A 23104-nucleotide genomic window follows, 5' to 3' on the forward strand; every position below is an offset into this window, starting at 1 on the left:
AGTAGTTGTATCCCTGCATCAGTATTTTGGTGACCTAGTCATGGTCTTTGGATATGAAATCAGGAAGCTTTAGGTTGGCCTCCAACTGTCCCAAGGCATGTAAGCTGACCTGTGTGTCATGTACACAAATATGATAACAAGTATTGATTAAGCATTCAATGAAATGCTAGTTTACCATAATGGCCTTTATGTCTTGTTTGAAAGGAGGTCAGAGCCATAACTCTCCACATATATGGTGTGTAATCTGCTGTCCAAAGTCCAAGTTTAGGAGTCTTCTGGGCCACCTGCCAATTAATTTACAAAATCTCCGTAGACCACAGGCTTTGAATGACACTAATTCTCTGTGATACTCCATCATCTTTTAAGTCACAAGAGCTACAACCTAGGATCGAGAGCAAGACCTAATAACCTGCATCTGCATGGTATTACGGTGGAATATAATTTGGCTAAAGCTGAAAGTTACGTTGCTGATATATTTAACAGGAAGCCATCTCCGTCTGTGTGCTATAAGTCATTCCACTTCATAAATGCGAGTGGGAAAACAATTGTTCCTGGCTGATTTTCCACAAACCCCCTTAATGAAGGCCATCTGTACAGTGTGCTTCCAGAAGTCTGCAAATCTCCCAGCAGCCTCTTCTCAGCTTGATTAAAGCTGTGCCTTTGGCCTGGTCTTCATTACCATAGGCAGGAAGAAAGAAAAAAAAACCCCAAAGTGAGATGGGTCAGCACCTGTACATTTCAATTCTATACGTTTGCCAGGTATGCGTAATATTTGTGTATTATTAAGATGACAGTTTCATGTGAATGAATTATGGCTGGAAATGTCATTTTGCTGTGGGATGGTTTCGGTGCAGGCTGCTAGGGCTCTGTGGGACTGAGGAGGAGCAAAGTTGATGTTTGGGAAAAGGCTTCCTTCACCACAGGCCGCAATGATGATTAACCGCACCAGCACTGAAGACTGATCTGCACAAAAGTCTGAGTTTGAGAATACCAATACAAAAAGCTTAATTTCAGCAGGAACTTCAGATTTAAAAGGTATTTCAGCTGAGATATCTGTAGTCAAGGGTGCTATACATCCTGATTTCTAAATGCATATCTAGGCTTGTCTAGTCTTTAATCACAATGGTTGCAACAGGGAAATGAACTACAGAATTCCCCATTGTTTATAAGCCATGAACATAAATAAACATGCGTAATGAAGTTCTCCTTTTATTAAAATTCATTCTTCTTTAATATTTTCAGAACTAGAAAATAATGTCACGATGCATCTTATGAGACATTTCACGGTAATTCAATTAGTTGCAGCTAACACCGCAATCAAAGAAACATACGCAAACCTTTCATTCTGGAAGCGTATACATCCTTTGAAATACACCACAATTAAAAAGATTTCCGCATCGCCTACAAAGGCCTTGTGCTTTTTGAAAGGTTCTGAAAAATACAATATACAAGTCTAAAAGCGAGAGTCGAGCTGAATTAAAATCAGATCTTTGCAGCGGTGTTTGCATCACAGTGAATGGGTTTCATAGACCAAAAGGGGTTCACCTGCTGATCCAGTTGTCAGATTCAGAGTTATAGTAACATCGATGAGGCAGCCATTCTGACATGATATTAATGTGGCCGTTGCCTCAATGGTAATAGAAGGAGGCCAGTTTGAACTTCACAAGGACAGCAGGAACAGTCAGCGGAGGTTTGGGCTGCTTGGTAGGCAGGGCACTGGCAGTTGGGAGAACTGTCAAAAGGGAGTTTTAGATCACAGCTTTTTCTGAGGGGGGGTGGAGGGGGGGTCATTTTCAGAATTACTCCCCTTAAAAATGTTTTTGGACACTTTTTTTTTTTTTTTTATCAACGAAGTTACTTTTAGGACGCAGACTCAATTATAAAAATGCTACCCAAGACGTGAAGGGCTTGTGGCCCATTACTGTGCTTGAACTTAAGAACTCTTTTTGTTCATTGTCACCGTTTCAGTAATGCACCATATGCAGAAAGGACATGGGTCTTCTTAAACTATAAGGAACAGTGCAATGCAGGAGCTATTTTCCCCAGTAATTATGCATGAGTGAAATTCATAGGCATGAAAACACATGGCCACTTTGGAAGGAATTAACTGTCCTTCAGCTGGATGAGTCACCTCTTTTCCCCCAGTGCTAAAGGGTTCCTGAAGGTGCCTGTTACTCATTGACTGCTTAGATCCAGTCATGAGTAGATTCCCATAAGTCCAAGTAGCTAGGTTAGCAGGGATAACCCAGTGTTCGCTACAACAGATAGGCCTGTGCACGATTTGGGATCGGTTTTTGTAAAATAATTCTTTGAGTTCTGTGTCAGTTGTGGAACTACACTCTCTGCTTAATTCTGCTATTCTACAAAATAATTGTGAGTGTCTCAAAGGCAGCACGAAGAGCATTGGTAAGGGAAATATACTGACATATCAATGATAAAAATAGTCTAAAATATAAGCACACTACGGTAACCCATCTACCATACACATAGTACATGTATCTGCACACAATGATCACCAAGAGCAAGATTAGACTACATTAAAATATAATGTGGGTTTAAAATTATCATAAATCTTGTGCTAGTCATAAAACATCATAACTATTTTTTTTAAGGGAAGGGAACCAAGTTGAAGATTTAAAACCTAGTTTGTCAGGCAGCCTGGGAAAATGATGAGCCATTCTAAATGTATGCTAGTTATGGGTAGCTTGTTCCACTTGTAGGAAAGCAGCAAGGAATGGAACAGTGACAAGTTCCAGAAGTGTGGCCACAGTTCTACACGTATCCTAATGGCTACAGAACACAGAGTTAGTGCTGAATTGGAATGCAGAACTGCAATCGGGCAGCAGCCTAAAATAAAAGCTACTCAAACTGAACTGCTTAAGCTATCCAACTGTATGAATGGATGGAATATTAAAAATGTGATCCAAGTCACTCTAGATAAGAGCGTCTGCTAAATGCTAAAGTGAAATAAAGAGAAAATAATGCATTATGACTGGCAGGTAGGCTCCGTGCCATGAACTCCTAGATAAGGAAGTAATGATGCTTTGAACTTGATGTGCGCTGTGAGAACACGAGAAGCTAAACAACAAATGCGAGTCGAAGCCAAGTTAAGTAGCAATGGTCTGCTTTATTTGTTCAGCCCTTTGAAAAGTAGGTTTTTTGGAATGTCTTTTTTCCCCAAAAAACAGTGTTCCAGAACTCCACAGCAGTACTGGATTGTTAACAACCAGTTGTGTGTGTTACATCAGCAGTAGAATGTTCAGTTAAGAGCATTCTAATCTCGTATTTGTGATCTTACGCCTTAAAGGGTTAATGGAACAGGCAGGGATAACCACCCAACAAGAAGCTGCAGTAATCCAGGGGGAACAGGGCAAGGACACAGGCTGGGAGCCAGGTGTCAGACTGGTAGATGGTACAAAACAAACTTACTTTGTTTTTGAGGGAGAACCTGTGGGATGACCGAGGTCACTAATGCGATGGCTTCTGTGAAGGAAAAAGCTTTGGTCGCTGAGGGTATCAAACAGGTTCAAACAGGTTGGCAGAACAGGGAAGAGGCTGTGTAGAAACTTCCAGCATTGTGCGCCAAGGCAACAATGCTGATGGGAGTCATCAAGCTAATTTGTGTCACCGAGTCGGTTCTTTTCATCTATGGGACATTTCTGTCAGTTGGCATCTGTCAGTTGGATGTTTTTATTTCTCTGGCGTCCATCAGCAATGTCTGTGACCTCTGTCTGACCTGACCGAAGCGTACGAACACCCCCATGCTTTTTTTGCAGGCTCCTCATTATAAAAACAGCAGTGGGGGGGGGGGGGAGAAAAAAAAACAAAAAAAACCAACAAGCAAGTTGGTGACCAATTTCCATACATTATTCCTGCATTCCCACTGACTCCAGGCCCGAGGAAGCACCTGTGTGTCGGACCCTCGGCCCCACTCAAAACCAGGCAGCCGCTTTCATCCTTTTGGGGTGGCAAAAGGCTCTGGTTTGAAAACAGGTGTTTTTCTTCAAAGGGTCCCCCCCCCCCCACCGTGCAGAACAGACCAGCGAAGGCCCCACTAGAGCAGAACAGGCCACATCACCCCGGTGAACTCTGCCACGGCTCTCAGAGAGAGGAGTACTACCAGGTGTTTCGCTCCATCAGATCCTATTTACCGGGCTCTGAGATACAGTCGTTCTGCGAGCCACAACTTTCCAAACAAATTGAGCACGAGGCGACGCTAGAAAGAGACGTCTGTTCCGTCGAACGGAGGGGGTTAAAGTTAATTCAATCGGGCACGTATACTTCCAGGGAAAAAGGGGGAACATCTGCATTTCGGTGGCATGGACTCATTTGTTGCAATTTTGGATCTCATTTCCATTTGCAAGAGAGATAACTGCTTGCATATGGAAGTAATAGATAGCAGGGGTCAATGCAGTTACTTTCACTTATACAGTAATCCCTGTTGGCAAAGGAAGAAACAAAGACATGACTTTGGAAAGAATTTAGTTCACTTCAGTGATCCTTCTACCAGCCTGAAGAATGAAGTCCAATTATTACTATTATCATTGATTGGCTCTGATGACCTACAGTTTAAAAAAGCTTTGCCTCTGCAATTTAATGGTCCAAAGCACAGCGTCCACACTGGAGTATCCTGCGGTTGTGTTTGATTCAGTCACCAAGCTATTAACGAGAAGACTGGGCCCAACTTTTGCATTTGAAAGTGCCCCATTAAAATAAGCTATTCTGAGGCCCAAAAATTGATGGTATCTGAGCTGCTGTCAATTTAAGGGAATTCAAAAACGCATTTGAAATACCGACAAAACAACAGAATTGTAGCATTATAAATATTTGATATTGATACAATGCAACTATTTTTTACGTATTCAAAAAATAAAAAATGTCCTACTTTTATCTAACTGTTGTACGGACAGGGTATTTTATCAGTTTGCATCATACAACCTCTGAAAGAGAAAAAAAACAGGTGGCATGAATTTTTTAGTGCACAGATCCAAGCACAACCGTAATCACAAATGACATCTATAGAACTGGACCATTAGACCATCAGAAGTTCCAACAAGGTTTCCTTTGTCTAAAGAAGGGTTAATCTTATTATCTTTAAAACAGTTTCCCCATTTATAATGGGATTTTTTTCTCTCACAATTATTTCAAAATCAGTTTTACACATAGTATTCATAAAAACCAAAACAATATTTAGAGTGGTTTCACTTTTGTCCAATCCTTCACAGTAAAGTGGCAAGATTTGATGAAAGTGCGTTATAATTAAAACTAATAAACTACTACAACTACTATTATAGAACAAAGATTATATTGCGTGATTTTAACACTGCTAACAAAAAAAAAGTGGATTTTTTAAATTAACTTTTTATTTTCTGGCCAAGGGTTGGACAGGACAATGATGCCATATGCGTCAGTGAAGCCAAGCACCCAGACCCGTCTCTCTAGGGACAGCATACACAGCTCAGTGCTAATGACCTCCCCTCCTGCTCTCAGTGACAGCCAGGCCGCTCGCCGTCTCTGCACGGCGGCCATTCGCATGAGTGACGGCTGCCGCTGCCGCTGCCCATCGCGGTGTTCAGAGCGGGCCTGCGGCCTGATGGTGACCGGCGGGCGGAGTCACGCCCTCTGCGCGTGACTGCAGGGTCAGCGTGAACCTGGCGCGCACAGAGACTCTCCCAGACCTTCAAAGGCTGTAGGGTCGGGACATGGATAAAGGGTGTGGAACCGACCCCCGCCCCCCCCCCCCCCCCACAATATGATTGGACACGACGGGCCACCCCTGACTGGTTCTTGGTCCCCCCCTGGGCCCCCCATTGAAACAATCCTAAAATCCCCACTGCTGCAGGGTACTTTAGAGCAGTCACCCTTTGAAGAGAAGGTGTTTTGGAATGTTCTTCAAAATTCTAAGTCAATGTTCTAGAATTCCTTTGCTATCGCTCACCAGCTGTGATTGTTACATCAGCTTTAGAATGTCCAGTTAAAAACATTCTAAATCACATATTGATGTGATCTCCCACCAAAAAGGGTTAAGAAGTTTAGGCTGCGTCACCAGCTCTTCAGATGATGCTGTAAAACCATCAGTCTGCCAAAAAGACTGGTGACAGAAAATGGGAGGCTGACTTACTTTTTGTGTACCACATCCTTCAGATTTCCTGCAGGATTGAATTATAATCCCCTACATGCTAAAAGCATCATCTTCTACAGTACCACCCGGACACATCGTTCGGGCATTGTACGGACTGCTGCTTCTCAAAAGGAAAGCTAAACAGCTTTAACAGCTAAAGTAAATTATGATGTTAACATGTAAATCACTTTGTGCCGTTCACAATACAATGGAGTTTTACCAACAAATTATGCAGCATTTTCCATTAAGATGGCTAATGCGTCCACTACATAACTTTCTTGTGGAAACTAGCAAGACACACCTCTGGAACCAGTGCTTCAGGAATTGATTTCCTATTCACCGCTTTCCATTTTTACTGCTTTGGAAATCACAAATCAGGGAACAACTTGCGCAATTGATGCACATGATGTCTATTTCCTCTCTCTCAAATTAGACCCTCTTCAGAATGTGTAGCGCACACATTGCACTCTTCTGCAGGCTGTCTAATAAGAGCGAGAAAAACCTCTGGCTCGCAACTTGCATCAAAGCCACTAGAGAGCAATTAGGTTTTTTCCCTAACTAGTTAGCAGGAAAGACCAGAGGATTTTTCTTAATAATGTGAGGACTTTTGAGAGCAGTCTAATTGAGAGTCTTTTTGTGTAGTTATATGTATGATTAGAAACCATTAAGAAAACTTTAAGAGATATTTCAGAGTAAGAAGTGTTTGATGCATATCAGTGGGTCAGGTTCTTTAGGATTAATCATGTCAAGACTGCATACCAGCTCCCTTGATTTGGCTGGGCTGGTAAAAAAAATAAATAAATAAATTTAAAAAAAGGCCTTCAAAACTTTAAATGCCGCTTTGAACTGTATAAACTGTCACACGGGCCAGAGTTATAAATAATTTCTGAGAATGATCATTCTCACAAGAAACAACAAAATTATAATACTGTATCGCACTAATTATACTCATTCCATTACATTACATGTATTTAGCAGATGCTTTTATCCAATGCAACGTACAAAAGCGAAAACCAAAGGTCACTGGAACAACTACAAAACACAGGTCCGATAAGGCACAATACTCATTTTGTACAGTTATTCATAGCCAAGAACACAAAGTCCAGTTCACACAGTGAACATTACTCCGACCTAACCTATACTTCGTCTAACTAGGGGGCATTCCAGCTGAAGACTCATGGCAGAATTAAAAAAGCCAGAAAATTTTAACTATCGTCCGATGAAGCTCCATCCCCATCACTTTCCCCGTCATTTTATTTGAGCTTTCAGACCCAGCAAAACAACAGTTTGACGGTCAAAAACCCCCAAAGTTACCATTCGTATTTAGTGCTAAATTATTTATTGCTGTATGCAGTTGAGACACAAACATGCAAAAATATTGTTTTATTGTGATTTAAGTTTCAAAAACAATTCACGAAAGTCTAATTTTTGACATCCGTCACAACTGGAGCACCCTAACCCTTGAGCTGTGCATAATTCTGCATGAAGCAATGGGCCCTTTTTCTAGATGTAGAGACATTATTTTAATGCCATAGAGGCAAAAAATAAACAGAAACAAAAATAAAGCTAGTGCACACCTAAACTCCATATTTACTTCATGATGTGCTTTGCTCCATACTGTAAATAACATATACTGTAATTAACAGTATTTACAACAAGGACGTATTATACGCCTGATCCTTTCACTATTGGCTGACCTAATTTAAATCCTCCCAATAAAACCCAAGATCTGGGTACAGGATTCCTGACAGCATTGCTTATCATGATTTAGTTTTGGAATCAGTTCAAATTGATTCTATTTCCACTTGCATCCAACTGCCACTTTTTTTCATCAGTCAGCAAAATTAACCCATTAAATGATGTACAACAAAGTGTATAACCATAACCAGGAACAAGTGTGTTGAAAACCCTAGAGGGAAGTACAGTACAGGGAACGACCGTGTAGTTTAACTTGGACCCTGTAGGTTAATCTAACACACCAAAAAGTTTGTTTGTGTGAAGATTTTTTTTTTTTTTTTTTACAATTCTATTTATTTGGAGTCACAATAAAACATGAAGGACAAATGTTGATTAAGTCCAGGCCTTTAGCATGTGCCATTCACAGACCCAAATAGCCCTTCGGACCGTGTTAATCAAAGCAGCGCAGGCCTCTCTCTCTCATTCATACGAGCACAGGAATTCCCATATGCTGCAGTGGGTCGCAACAGAAGTGCTCCGAACCCTTCCCTAATGTGCTCACACGGGCTCGTTTTCCTTAAATATCGCGGGTCAAGGTCTCATTTCCTGTGGCCAGTTTACGAAATGAGCTCAAAGGGCTCCCACGCCCCTGGGGACCGGCATGGCCCCCGCATGGAGCTCACACATTGGTTGTCACCCAGAGAAAGGTGGTCACACTGTAAGCGTAAAATGAACACACCGTGTACAGAACTTATTACGGATACGGAGCTCTCCCTTTTCCTTCAATAACAAGCCATTAATTAAGCAGCTGCAGCCACAAATTTCTGGAATACAAATCTGATGTCACTACATTTTTTTGCACAAGACTGACATGGATACACAGGACGGGCGTGAGACTGGATGACTGAACATGAACACACACACACACACACTGGGGAGCACACACACACTGGGGCACGCACACACACTGGGGCGTGCGCGCGCACACACACACACACACACACACAAGGTTTTTATTCAGATACGCTATGTTAGCATTATTATTATGCAGCATGCTGCTGCAAGGAGGGGAGTTAAAGTTGATGACTGGTGGCCTGGACAGTTTGTGAGAAGGGGCACTCTGCCTAGGAGACTCATGGGAAACACCCAATTAGCAGCCGTTTCCCCGGGGCCTTGACCAAGCAACGTTTATTAGGCCCGAGGTGGCCTCATTTCCACAACAGGTCCTCCAGAGCAGCAGCGGAGTTTCAATTTGGGAAAAATCCCAGAATGCCCCATGACTCAATAATATCTACTGGTGATGGGACACAGGTGACCTGGGCATGGGGCATGGGGTAGAAGTGACACCAGGAGGGGGTGGGCGGGGGCTGGGTTGGAGGGCGGTTCTGGTTCAGGTAGGCCTCACTTTTCCTCACACGCTGCTGTTAAACCCCTCGTAACAGGCCGCTCAGCGTACGAGACTGTGGCCCCTGTTTCTACGCTGGCTACAGTGAAGGACAGAGGAAGACTGACGCGGTCAGGCCTGGGAGAAAGTTGATGAGGCGGCAGACTCGACCCAAATGGTTAATAGGCTTCAGCTGCTATCCGCTGCAGACACACAAGCTTGCTACCAAAACGTCCCTCTGATAATGAGTTAAGCTGTGGGTAAATGCCAGTGATAAAACTTTGCTGCTGTGCTCGGGAAGTCAGGGGTAGAAAAATTATAAATAAAGTCTGCTCCTCTGCTCCCAACGGTCTCGGCTTTTTCCATTTCTCTTTCTTTTTTTTTTTTTGTTACAGATGAAACCTAATTCCTATGTGAGACCAAATTCAGGCGCAGCTTTAGAGAAGGCAGCCAGCAGCAATTATACGAGCATAATCAGATATCTTTGCTAGAAGTCATGATTTATGGTCTGTTTTCACATTAAACATGTTATGTGTTCAATGACACCAGCACGATTTATTGCCAAATACCTGCATGGTTACAATAAAACAAGTGTTCCATTTTTTCCTTCAAAGCTTTCAGTCTGCTGCAGGGAAGGAAATGCAATTAAAGAACAATAACAGCATTTTAAAAGAAGAGAAAAAAAAACGGTTAAAGGTACTTAGGCTGGTATTTCTGTTTCTGAAATTTATGTTTGGGCCTGGGCTGTTCCAAATATCTAATTCTGGCTCAACTTCTGCTTGTAATTATCTATCAAAAGGTTCACAATTTTTTATGGAGTTCCATTTTACAAAGCATAAAATGTATTTAATAGCTTGCTAAGTCAAGACAGGCTCCACAAGATGCAAATAATATTTTCCTTAAAATGTTGAGAAAGATAAAACATGCATTTTGGAAACTAATATGTAAAGCCCTCTCATTTATATTAGATGATTATTTAAGTATATTATCATCCAGAACCTAAAACAGTGCAAATCAATTGGCATATAATGCATTGCATGTTGTTGCTAGTTTCTAGCAGATTTAAGGATAACACTCAGCTTGTAATGCCAGCAGATTTAAGGGTACTCTGTTAGTTATTCTATAATCACTGCTGAACAATGTTATGATCAATATTTTGATCATGGATTATTTTCAAATGATGGTCCCACTAAGCTTGTATATTAATGTGTCCTTTTTTTACACTGCAGGTAATGTTATCCAAGTTACATATTTCTCAAAATATAATATTTCTACAAACTTTATATATACTGTGTGTGTGTGCGTATATATATATATTTATATATACTGTTCCAAACAAGTGTTTTGAGAATGTGATACCCAATGGAACGGCACAAACCAGCAGATTAAGAAGGCAGACTTTAGTACCTTCACCATCAGCCTTGTATTATACCTTGTGTACATTATAACATAAATATATGCAGATCGCTGCTACCAGTCTGCAAATTTGGAAACATGCCATATTCAACAGGTAATATACCAATCATGGGTGACAATTTATGTCACATGCGCTGACACAGTGAAGGAAAATGGAAATGTGTAAATATATAAAACAAGTGTATTTATTCAGGCAGGATGTGATGCAATCATGAAACATCTTCTGTGTGACGCCAGCGAGACCTACAGGGTAGATCATACACACATTGCATATGCATAACTCAGATACTGACCTACGAGAAGGACCATCTGTCCACACGTCCAGCCACTTTCTGAACTGTTTCGGGGAGGGGGCTCGAACCTATCCCAGGATGCACTGGACGAGAGGCAGGAATACACCCTGGACAGGTCGCCAGTCCATCGCAGGCGCCACACACCATTCACTCACACACTCATACCTATGGGCAATTTAGAGTCTCCCATTAGCCTACTGCATGTCTTGTGACTGTGGGAGGAAACCACAGTACCCAGCAGAAACCCATGCAAACACAGGGAGAACATGCAGAAAGGTCTGAAAAGAACCAAACGTGACAAATAATGGTGGGTGTTAATAATAAAATGCACAGTATACCAGGAACAGTATCCCTACTGGCAACGATACATTACTGAACACTGAAGGGGCACCTAAAACCATCTACCTCAGTTGCTCTTGTATAAATCTAATTGTGTATATGAATGTGTGTCAAATAAGCTGTACAAAATGTGGCTATACTTATCCAAGTTATCCAACACATTATCAACCACTGTTAATTGTGATGTTTACAAAGCACAATATCTTACATATTTATTTCATGTTTCATGGCTATAAATTTTTTTACAGCCAGAAGGTGGGGAGACCTTTTGAATCAATGTGTGTTCAATAAGCAAGCGCATTTATAAGAGCCTATTAATCAATCACTGTGCCAGGGAACCAATCGAAACTGCCCACCTCAAACAAGCGACACCGAGTGTTGTGAGCAGTTAATTTTCCACACACAACAGGCAGGCATGTATTCGGAGTGGCAGGTTCGTCAGCTGCAATAAGGGTATCGGGTATATCCCTCTCTCGGGCTGGATTTATTTTAGTTCACTAATCCCGTAATGTGGACTCCTCTGAGCGGACCCCAAAACGCAGTCAGGGACAGGCTCAACAGCGCCTCGTCTCAGGGTCTGTGGAGGAGTCACGCGGCTGTTAAGTGTCATCTGACTCCTTAAGCACCCGAAGAGCTAGGGCGGGGGAACAGAGGAGGGGGGTGGGGGGTGGGGGGGGGGGGCTTTGAGAGCAACAACAGGCCAAACATTCGCCGCCGCAGCCGGAGAAGTAGACTAATGGGGAAATTATTTATGAACTATTTGCAGCGCACCTGAAAATACCGCCGGCGAAATTAGGTTTGGCATCCTGAACTGCTTTGAAGTCAATGGAGTGGCAATAAAAATTAGGCCTTCATTAAAGAGCCGAGCCTTGCAGACGGAATCGGCCGGGCGCTTCGGTGGGTCAGACGCAGCTATGCGAGCGCTCCCCCCAAAAAAACGGAGGGCACACATGGAAGCAATTTGGGCAATTTCACCGCTGTTTTCGCGATGCCCGCCCGCCCCCCCCCCCCTTTCATTTCTACCCTCGCCCCCTCTCTGCAGCACCCCCTTTTATGTCGCATTTAGGAAATTAACACTAACCGACAAATTACTCTGTAAATAAAGGAGTAAAACTTTAGAATGTTGAAACTTAGGCCCGCCTGGGGCCTGCGCTTGCAGAGCAACAAAGGGACCCTTGATAGCTGTTTAGATATGCCAGCCCAGAGCGGCGCTTTATTTTATCAAGTGCACATAATTTTTCAATTGGATTTAATGCAAGGCATTTATTTCCCCAGCGAGCGGCGCTTGTGCCCGATGTCCCCTGTTCTTTGGGAAATCGGTGCGGGGGGAGGGGGGGGGGAAAAGAGGCCCTTCAGGGGATGTGAGGGTCATTTATAGAGTACTTTAAGTTTTGGCCAAGAGCAAATGGATCTCATTCACACAAAAAAAAAAAAAAAGGAAAAAAGAAAACCAGAGACTGTAATTAAGTACTGTAATCTTCAGAAACCAGACGCACCAAACTCTGAGGGATTGTAATCTGGAGAGATGTAAGCTAATTACTAAATCACTTACATTTGTAAATCGTATTATTTTAAAAGAAATTACTGTAGTGATTAAATTACCGATATTTATCTCCTAATAGCGCTGATTAACCAGCGATGATAATCTGTCATTTTGAAAGCTGATATTAACAGCATCAATCACACAGAACAATAAACAACTAATATGAAAGAAAACTTTTGTCTCTTTGAAGGCCAGATGTAAGGCTTTAGTGTGGAATGCCCAATATTCTGCGCTGTTTGAGTCGCAATGCTAATGATGGGAAGTGAAAACTGTTTACTTTTTTTAATTAAGTTTTTTTGCCCCATTAACCCTTTTTCAGGCGCAAAGGCCATATGTAAAGAGGACAAATGTTTTTGTTCAAGAAAGCAACTGAAAACAGCTTTCCATTTTTAACATTACAGAAGAACATTTTGTTATATGTATGTACAGTACTTCAATATGTATACTAAGAATATAGCCGCAAGCAGTAATTATAGGGTTCCAAGCAGACATCGCATAAAGACATAGAAAATATTTATGGAACAGACAAGATAGACAAATAAGCAAAGGTTTCACAAGGATAGGACAGGCAGTTGGTAAGTCAAGGTTAATATGTCAGGCCAAGACCTTTCGACATGTTTATATAAATCAACAACGTCAAAGATCAGCTTTCATTTCCAGCAACTTTGTCAAAGGGATTGTAGTTAGTGTGACAACTGAATTTCCATGTGTGGGAACATAAAAAGCATCCTAATTGCACAAACAACTTCTAGTTAGCTTGGAGATGGCAGATTTGTGATTCCAACCAACACCATTGCTTTAAGGCCTGATCCTTGTCAGAACTAGAGTATTATTAAAATAGCAATAAAGACTCATTTTAGGACAATTTTACCGCACAAGCTTCCTCCTCGCAGGTGCATTAGTCGGTCTGCGGCCGGGGAGGAGGGCGGGACGTTAAAGTGCCGCGTTGCCCAGGGCAACCCTGCGTCCAGCAAGCAAAGACACGAGCGTTCGTGCCGAGAGGCGAGGCACCTGTTCGCGGGCAAAGCTTTTGTTTCGCGCTCGCTGTCGAAGCCCAATAACTCGGCGTCCTTCATCTTAAGCCCCCTGCCATGTGGCGCGAGTCTCTCTCTAACAGGAACTTTAAAAGCGCTGTTTGGTGAAAACGGGGGCCGTCTGCTCGCGCTGCGATGTTGTCAACAGGGGGCAGAGTGGCTCTCGGAAGTCCACTGAGCTGCGACAGATTTCTGCAGCCAGTTTGGCCCCCCCCGCTCAGTCGTCTCTCTCTCTCTCTCTCTCTCTGGTTTTGACTTATTAGACAGATGTTTGTGTTCCCCGAGTGACTTCCCTCGCAATTTCACAGCTTCGTGTTTCCGAAGCCTTGAATCTCTCTTGATGGCTTCATGCAGGGTTTCCCTTCACAGAATAGAATGACCTGCTTAAATATGACGGGTTTGGTTTTGTACGTTCCCAGAAAAAAAATCTCAGTGTGCTGCTACTAGTACTGCTGCAATATAAAAGGATCATCCCAGAGCCTGGTAATAAAAGGGCTGCTAGCTGAGAGAGGACAGTGAAGAATTAAGATTGGGGGGTGGGGGGGGGGATGCTTGGAGTACCCCGTTGAAAGGCGAATGTTAAACAGAGTATGACGTTAAGATAACAAGGGAAGAAAAATCTGCAGCTGTTGGAAAATGTTCTCTCATTTTGCGAGATCCCAAAGCAGGGAAGCAGTTATGCATTCATCCCACTGGCTTTGCCTATCAAATAAAGGAGAAAAATCTCATTTGCGACCGAGGACGTTCATAGGACTGTGAGAGCACCACAGGAGTGACAGAAAGGTTCTCACTCCTGCGAGAGAGTTAACAACAGTAAACAAGACACCCACCGGCATGGTATCGCATGGTGACATCACGCGCGTTCTGGGAAGTGCCACATTTTGCATTGTGAAGAACTTTTAAAGAGGGCACCGTTGGATACACGGTGAATTTACTAAAGCAAACAGCTGCCGAAATGACATCAGCGGAACATCTGATGTGTTCACTCAGCTGCACTTTTGCACCTGAAAGGTTCCAAAAGTACCCCGCCCCCTCCCCCCTGCCCCCAAGGGAGCTACTGAGCACAGCGTTTCAACATTTTAGTCGGCGCTGCCAGCTGGCCAAATTCAGGACAAAAAGCGTTCCTTTTTAGGCTGCTGGCCTAATGCGGTCATTAATGACTCATATTGCCCTGCCTCATGTTAGCCTTTAGTGAAGCATGGAATTTGATCCGGTTTGACCAAAGCCAAGCTCACACGCCCTGATCTCAGTTTGGTTTGCTCTGTGGGCAGACTCTGGCCCACTCTATGCAGGGCAAGATGTAGACCCCAGGCCAGTCGGGGACAGTAGGGGACAACCTCCCCCGCCCCCCCCCCCCCTTACCCACTTTTGGGAATCATTAAATTCCCCCCCCCCCCAATATTATCATGTTGTGTTCGGTGGTACTGTTCATGCCCCCCCCCCCCCCCCCCCAAAAAAAAGGATAATTTCCTATTTGTTTTACTACCCAGACCTGAAATAAATCCTTGGCTTTTGGTAAAACTCTTGCCTGGGTTAACATCGTTTGTAAGGTTATCCATATATGCTATCTACAGTCCTAGTTCATCCTGTTAGACTGAGAAATGTTAATTATCCTTTTTTACACTTATTTACTCGCTTTGAAAACACTCATGGACTCTGTTTTGTCAGCTACATTGAATGAGAAAGTCTGCTAAATGGAAAAAATAAGGAAACAGACATAAGACTGGACGTGCTAAAGGGGTCAAAGTACAGATTACAGGAGCAACTGGTCCTGCTACAACATCTCTAAAACACCCAAGTGCTTAACAGTTTACAGCAAGTATAGGGTGTTAAATTATATACCCAGTAATTTGAATACTAAGTGAACACACTCAGAAAATAAATCCTAAAATATGATGCTGACTTGAACTTCCTAGTCAGAGAGTGGAGGCTCCAAACTGCACCAGTCCAAACGCGAACATCAACCAATAAGATGCAGCATGACCAAAGAAAGCCCCTTCTGGAAAAGGACTCTGAGGCCCAAACATTTAGAAGCAAAAGGATTATCAAAGCATTTATTAGTCGCCATATTGAAGACAGTACATGGCCCCCGTGGCTTACCGAAGCAGCTGCTCGTCGAACGACCGTTTTGGGAGTGTTCTGATGAGGCTTCAGTGGACATTCACAATGCACATCATCAATCTTTAAACGCTAACCCTCGGTCTAAAAGTCTCTGTCCCCGGTTCCAGTAAGGATTCTAAACATGCTCAGTCGCCTTTGTGCAGTCGCCGCTTTGTGTTTAATGTTTTAGTTTTAACAACATGAAACCCTCTCCCCCCCCCCCCCCCCCCAACCCACCACTTTTTTCTGTCCAAGTATCTTTACACTGCGACACTGAGGGACCAATTGAGTGTGAAATCTATTTACACTGCGCTGAAGAGCACGCTCAACAGAAAGCATACATTGCCTGGAGTGAGAAATTCACCAGGGTGCAAAAAAAATAAAAAAATATGAGGAAGAAAAAAGAAAGCCTAACTGCGAAGAAACTTAGCACACTTAACACGTCGTTATTACTCCACAAACAACTGTGGCTGCTGAAGAAAAAAAAAAAGAAATAAAAAAAAAAAGCACAAACTGAAATACACAAGCCATTTTGGCTTGATTGAGGGTCTGGGGTATTCTGACGAAATACGGTGACACACGGGATGCTTATAAGTTGCATTCTGGCTCCAGGCTGCTCGGGAAAAAAAAAAAAAAAAAATCAATTCTAAAGACGTGGACCATGCTCCCGTGGAATGCAATCTGTGGTTCATTTTTCGTTCACAGAAGCAGTTCAGCCAATTACAAGCTGAGGTGAAAAGGAATTAAAATTTACATGAATTTACAGTAAATTCGACAAATGTGGAAAACTGCAGCTTATATCAAATATGCAAATTTTATTGTACAACATGGAACACTTTACTCATTTAACTTTTTTTTAACTTATATTTACTTAAAAAAAAAAAAAAAATCATGCCTGCCATTATAGCAATCTCATAGAATACTTTAATATAGAAAGGTCTGTCAAGTTACACATGATTGGAGTACTAACACTTTAAGCCTTCATTTTTATTCCACAATCTTTAGGCTTACAGTATCTGAGATACTTGACAGTATTAAAAGCAGCAGGGACTATAGCCGTAGGCATTATCATACAGTGTTAGACTGGACACTTTCAATGGACCCTTGGACCTTTCACAGATATTAGTAGTAATTGACATAAGCATTAGCATAATTAGTCTGTATGAGCTGTGGCTGTATCATACATAAGTGGGCTCTTTCCAATCAAGACAGAAAAGATCTGTTCAGTCATTAGTTTCCATTTCAAAGCCACGAGAGAAGCCGGTTCCAGTATGTAAAGTATGTATAGTGTCGGCCATTTTCTCTGTCTGCCTCCCTCATCTGGGATTCTCAATTTAGCCAACGGTCTACCTTGCTACACCTTTGATCTTGTGAAAGTTTGGAAATTTCAGGCAAGGGCAACAGACCCAGCATATCCTAGCTTCATTACCACACCTTTCGCTGGCTTATAACATTCTGGCCTGTTGAATGTGAGCTGTCATCCTGAAAGAAATCTGAAAGAATCCTGCAAATCCTGAAACGATTTGATAAAATATGTTGTGTAATCAATAGAATTTAAGCTCCAACAAGGCTTTGAAAAACTAAGAGAAATAATTTATTTATTTATATATTGCCACAGCCGATTGTGAAATTAATTATCTTTTTTTTGTAAATGATTGTCATCTCAATGCAAGTAGCAACACTGGGAAAAATGAGACCCGTTCCATCAAAATGGGTTCCTGTGTTCTGCCTGCAGGCCATTGCGTTTTACTGATGAGACACTGGTGCTTTGTGCTTTTTAGTGGGAAATGGTTTTCTACTATTTTAACAAGCCTCATGTGCCTTTTTGTAACGGCCGCTCGATAGTGTTGTCTGACTGGTCCTATATGTTCTATATTGTCAGGTGACCCGCGCAAACCAAGTTCTTAATACAGTGCTACTATGCAAAAAAAAAGCACTTGTTCTCCTGCCTGCTCCCCCAAGCCTTCAACTGAACACAAATACACCTGTTCTCTCACCTCTTCAGAGCTATTCCTGGAATTCCCTGTCTATTCACACAAAGAATGCAAAATAGTACACAGATTCCATATATCATTTCAATGAAAGGAACTATTCAAGTAGCCTATTATTTTTCAAAGGACACATTTACAGCAGTGGTTCCCAACCCTGTTCCTGGAGATCATCAGTCCTGTAGGTATTCATTCAGCCCTAATTTGCCACACCTGATTCTACTAATTAGCATTTCAACTAGATCTCTATCTGTTGAATGAGGTGTGCTTTGTTAGGGTTGGAGTGAAAACCTACAGGGCAGTAGATCTCCAGGAATTGGGTTGGGAACCACGTTCACAATCAGTTTGTATATGAAAAAAACACTTTGGGCATCTGAATTATACAGCGTAACAAAAAACAGACATTCAGTATTCCACTGGTAATGATTATACTTATTATTTTGGATAGGGGCTCTGCTTTTATCCATATTTAAATTAGTAGGCAAAAGAGGGGTAGTTAATTTCTTTTTTGTGGGCCAAATCCAAGACATCAAAAGACAAGACAGAGTCCAGTAATAAAGAAACCTAAATCACAAAAATGTCACAAGACCAAGATGAAATGATAAATTGGAAAAAATTGGAACGAGGGGGAAAACAACAATCAAATATTAAAATGGGTCTCACTCTTTTCACCCTGACATCAAGGGTACACCAAGTAATGACCAAACAGGAATTTCATCATTTCTTCTGCTTAGTGTAAAAGTAATAAAAGACAATAAAAGACATGTCAATTTTCTCAATGTGCGAGAAGACCAAAGTTGGTCATTATACGTTAGATTGGATTTTTTTCTTTTCTTTTGAGTGCGTGTGTGTGTGTGTGTACACATTAAGGGAAATGCTGTTATTATTGTAATGGTAGTGATAAGTCACGTTTCGCTCGTTTGTTTTCTTCAGACTGCATTTGTACTGATGAACAAGAGAAAACCAAACAGCGCTCCAGTTGTAACAAATTGAAAGTAGAGGCCCAGAATCATAACATTTGAAGTCATTAAGGAGATAGAAAGTAATGAAACCATGAACTCCAAATGAGCTCCATTTCCTACCACACCACAAAATTATTTAATGAATTCTCATTTTTCCAACTACCACTTCTTTAGATTCTCCTCAGAAAATATGTCTGTTTCAAAATGTAAAGTCTTATTAAATGTTATCTGAATAAGAGAATAGAATAATTTATAAAGGAGAGAATGTTTCACTTGGTATTTTAATCTCTGGTCTTGTCACTGAATGTCATCTGACCTTTGTGAAGTTCTCCAAGGAATCAGTGACTACTGAGTGGGGCATCCAATAACCATTGACAGTAAAGGCACTCACTCAATTTAGACAGTCGAGACCACTGCTCTGGCACACCGTGATCCACTCCTGGTCCACCACATCCATGGCCCGTTGAGACGGCTCCCACGCTGCATGTGATTGACACCTGGAGCAATGGGCAAGTCAAGTTCCCCATCAATACAGTTGGACTCTAAATCTGAACAGGTTCTGCTCGAGCGGAGGGCCAATATAATCGGTTTGTTTTAGTTCAAGGTTAAATAAACACAAAATTGTAGCAGAAACATCTGAAAAAGTAAACCTGGGTTAGAGCTTTTCTGAACGTTTCTTATTTCTTTTCACATGCAATACACCCTCTTCTACAGACTGAGGTTGACATCCATATTCACATTCCTCATCCTTCAGACCAAAAACATTAGCTGCACATGAATAGGAAGATCAAACACCTTCATTTCACAATTTAATAACACTGATCCCCTGAGATAACGATACCATCAATGCATCAATCAGTTTGGCCGTCTTAAGAAAGAGTGTCACTTAACCATCAATGGTCCACTGGAGAACTGGCAAAACAACATTCAACATCAGAAAACCAGCCATCTCTCCAAACTGTGGCTCCGGAGGTGGAGGGTCTGCAGTGGTAGACTACTGCGCAACACATGTTCAGCAATTATTTCGTTTGATGCATGTGCAAATTTAGCCACTTCTCAGATAGTACACTTAGACTGCTATTACTGAATCCTGGAGTTTTGAGCCCAAGATGGAGATGATCCCTAGACATGGACTGCCAGGGCTGTAAATGTGTTTAACACAACACACCTCTTTTTAAGCGACAGGCAAGTTAGAACACTTAAATTTCACTTTGTTATAAACCAGTATCAAACACCATTTTGAATGCATCAGACCACATACATGTGATTTCTATTGGATTTTACAACGGACCATTTCACATTCATTTAATTTTTTAAAAACGGTGTCAAATGCAGCACCTTCAGCATTCAGCAGAACACTCTCGTCTTAAAGAGATTTCCATAACCTAGGAGATCAATTCTGTGTTAACTTGCCCTCAATGACAAGCAATCCTTCAGAGAGAACACCGTTTCAGTACCTGGCAAACTCCTGCTAAGTGTTCTACTCTGATGCTCAGACTAGTGCTACTACTGAGCTTCCTGCCAGTAATCAAACATCTTCAGCTCATTCAGAAGCTTGGGTGCTGCTCAATCGGTGTTAAATCTCCAAAAATACACCAGGTTTCCAGTACAACGTGCGATTGATTCCCCAAGCCATCTCACCCACAGTGAAACATTTTCGATTACAAGTGCTAATATAAGCTCTAACGGTTACACTTATGCTACTTTTGTGGTTGCTCCCATGCTTGTAAATGAGACTGGCCACTAGAGACACTTTTTTTTAGCCAGAACGTATTTCTTGCCGTCGTAGGTTAGGAGATACTTTCGTTTTATATTCATACATACAGTGCGCCTACTAAACTACGTTTTGGGAACAGCTCCAAGTAGATTGCGTACCTTTCACTTCCCAGTGAACATTTCTGTGACGAAAAGTCGTTGAAATGCCGTTTAGTCGTCGAGGTGAAAACCCGTCTACATTTTGAAAGTGAACGTTTTCTAGCAGACCAGGGCGTATATGCTATATCAGGGTAAACCTGGGGAAAAACCTATATCGGGGTTAACCTAGTCCGTTAATGTAAAAACGTCTCTTAACCTAGATTTCGAGACGTCTAGATCAATGGTTTTTACTAGGCTCTGTCCCGTGTTACTAGACAGCCGCGAGGGAGTGTTACTGACCAGGTGCTTCTTTTCAGTGTTTAATTCAAATTAAAACCGCCTTATAGCATACCTTCCTCGTGAGCCCTGATAGAGTGAGTTGGCCCGTAACTTGCCGCAAGTTAAACTACGGAGCAACAGGTCAGGCAATTATGAGAAAGTTGCAAAACGACTTTCGCCGCTCTCACCCTACATTTAATTCCAGTTTTCTGGACAGCGAGAGGCATTCCTCCCAGGGCGACACAGGGAGCAGGTGAAACGGAGCAGTCTCCCGCTGCAGACAGTGGGCGCGAGGACGGCAAAAATTGTGTGGGGGGGTGGGGGAGGCAGAATTAATTTGACAATAAATAAGTGACAGCCGTTTCTACCTATTTATGCTGTTTTCTCTCTCTCTAGATCCCTCGCTAATTGCACTGTGGACAGATTTAAGCACATTGGGGAATTGCTCAGATGCTTTGGCAAAGATTAACGGCCCCTCTCTCCTTTGTTGCTGATGTATTTGCATGATAATCAGTTGACGGCAGTATATGTTTTAATTTATTTATTCTTTCTCTTTTAGAAAATAAGGAAAGAGGTTGATGGAGAGGAGCACAGCCACATGCATTAATTACAGTGATTAAAGCGTTAATTGAACTTTGCCTTGATATGATTATTAAATTAATAACAAAATTGACAGATGAGTCTTTGGATATTCTTTTTTGTATGTATTCAAAGCAAAAATTGAAGCTAGCGTACATTTTTTGAGTTTCAGTCAGATTTATTGTTTCAGGTCACAAATGGGAACAGCAAGAATACAGAAACGTATTGTAATCTGCACGTGTTTGATTTAGTAAGGGAACAGGACACACAGCGGTGCACACTGACTGAAACTGATTTCGTGACACCGATATGACGGTGTAGCCTATTATGAATTATGAAGACATCAAGAAAACACTCTTACATTCATATAAATCGAGATAAAACCACTGGGATAAGTTATTATTATTATTATTATTATTATTATTATTAGGCTATTATCGATTCGCGGGTAGGACATTGCCGTTGTACCACTGAGCAAGGCACTTAACCTGCATTGCTTCAGTATATATCCTGCTGTATAAATGGATGCTGTGTAAAAAAAAAAAACTGTGTAAGTCGTTGTGGATAAGAGCTTCAGCTAAATGCCTGTAATGTAATAATAATTATTATTCTTATTATTATTATTCTTATTATTGTTATTATTATTATGAAAAAAAATAAGTACATAAAAAGAAAAAAGTTTAATCAGTGCTTCCAAAGTCAAAATCTTCCCGATGTATAAAGGATACCGTGTATTCTTAATTATCACACATTGTGTCCATTTGCGCAGCAAGATGCAGTCGGTCAGTGATAAAAGCATAGCCTACTTACCTATACATGATGACAGATAATGAACATAGATCGTCATTAATTGGCCCATTAACTAACTAGGATAACCAAAGTACACAATGTACTTGTCAGAATGGTGTTTAACTTTTCTCAAATTACATCATGGAGTATTTTCAAGAAATCACTGGGAAGGGCGGTTCTTTGGTGGTTCAACGTACATATGGCGCATATGTTAATTATGTAGGCTATGTTAATTATTGCCGGTAGATGTCATTGCGTGCTTAAATTGTTACATTTATTAAATGATTGGCTGAATAATATATTTTGTAAAGTATACTTCATGCCATCTGATGTATTTTGTAAAAATACATAGATTTTTTTCACCAGTATTTAAATAAATTTTATATTTACTTATGTTTAATTCTAAAAGTTACATCATACCAATAAACTAACCATATATCTGTGCGAGAGAAAAATATTTCTTTCCTCCATAGCAGTTTGCCTGTCAGGTTGGTACAGCTAGATCCAGTCCACACCGGAGATGTGAAGGTGCTTTTTCTCTCACTACTCAAAGGTCCCAGGGCAAAAGTGGAGGTGCCTGTACCCCCTCCCTCCCCAACACACATACATTCAGTACCCACATTAAAATGAAAAAACCAACTTCTTATTGTTGACGTGCGGTGCGATGTTCATTCCACACACACACACACACACACCTCCCACCGTCCCACCAGCCCACCTCTTGGACGGAACAAAAGGGAACGGGG

General features: G+C 41.6%; 1 long non-coding RNA gene across 2 annotated transcripts; it reads right to left on the bottom strand.

Annotated features, from left to right (window-relative positions):
- Window positions 1–215: 215 nt before the first annotated feature.
- Window positions 216–21311, bottom strand: LOC118214497. Of its 2 annotated transcripts, none has more exons than XR_004762632.1 (3): window positions 21184–21311; window positions 19249–19354; window positions 216–670 (listed from the first exon to the last, which is right to left on the bottom strand). It is a non-coding gene; the product is annotated as an uncharacterized LOC118214497 (long non-coding RNA). The 2 variants fall into 2 exon arrangements; XR_004762633.1 differs by lacking the exon at window positions 216–670 and adding an exon at window positions 16392–16520.
- Window positions 21312–23104: the final 1793 nt, after the last annotated feature.

The sequence above is a fragment of the Anguilla anguilla genome, chromosome 15 (genome assembly GCF_013347855.1).
Source record: "Anguilla anguilla isolate fAngAng1 chromosome 15, fAngAng1.pri, whole genome shotgun sequence".
Lineage (NCBI taxonomy): Eukaryota > Metazoa > Chordata > Actinopteri > Anguilliformes > Anguillidae > Anguilla > Anguilla anguilla.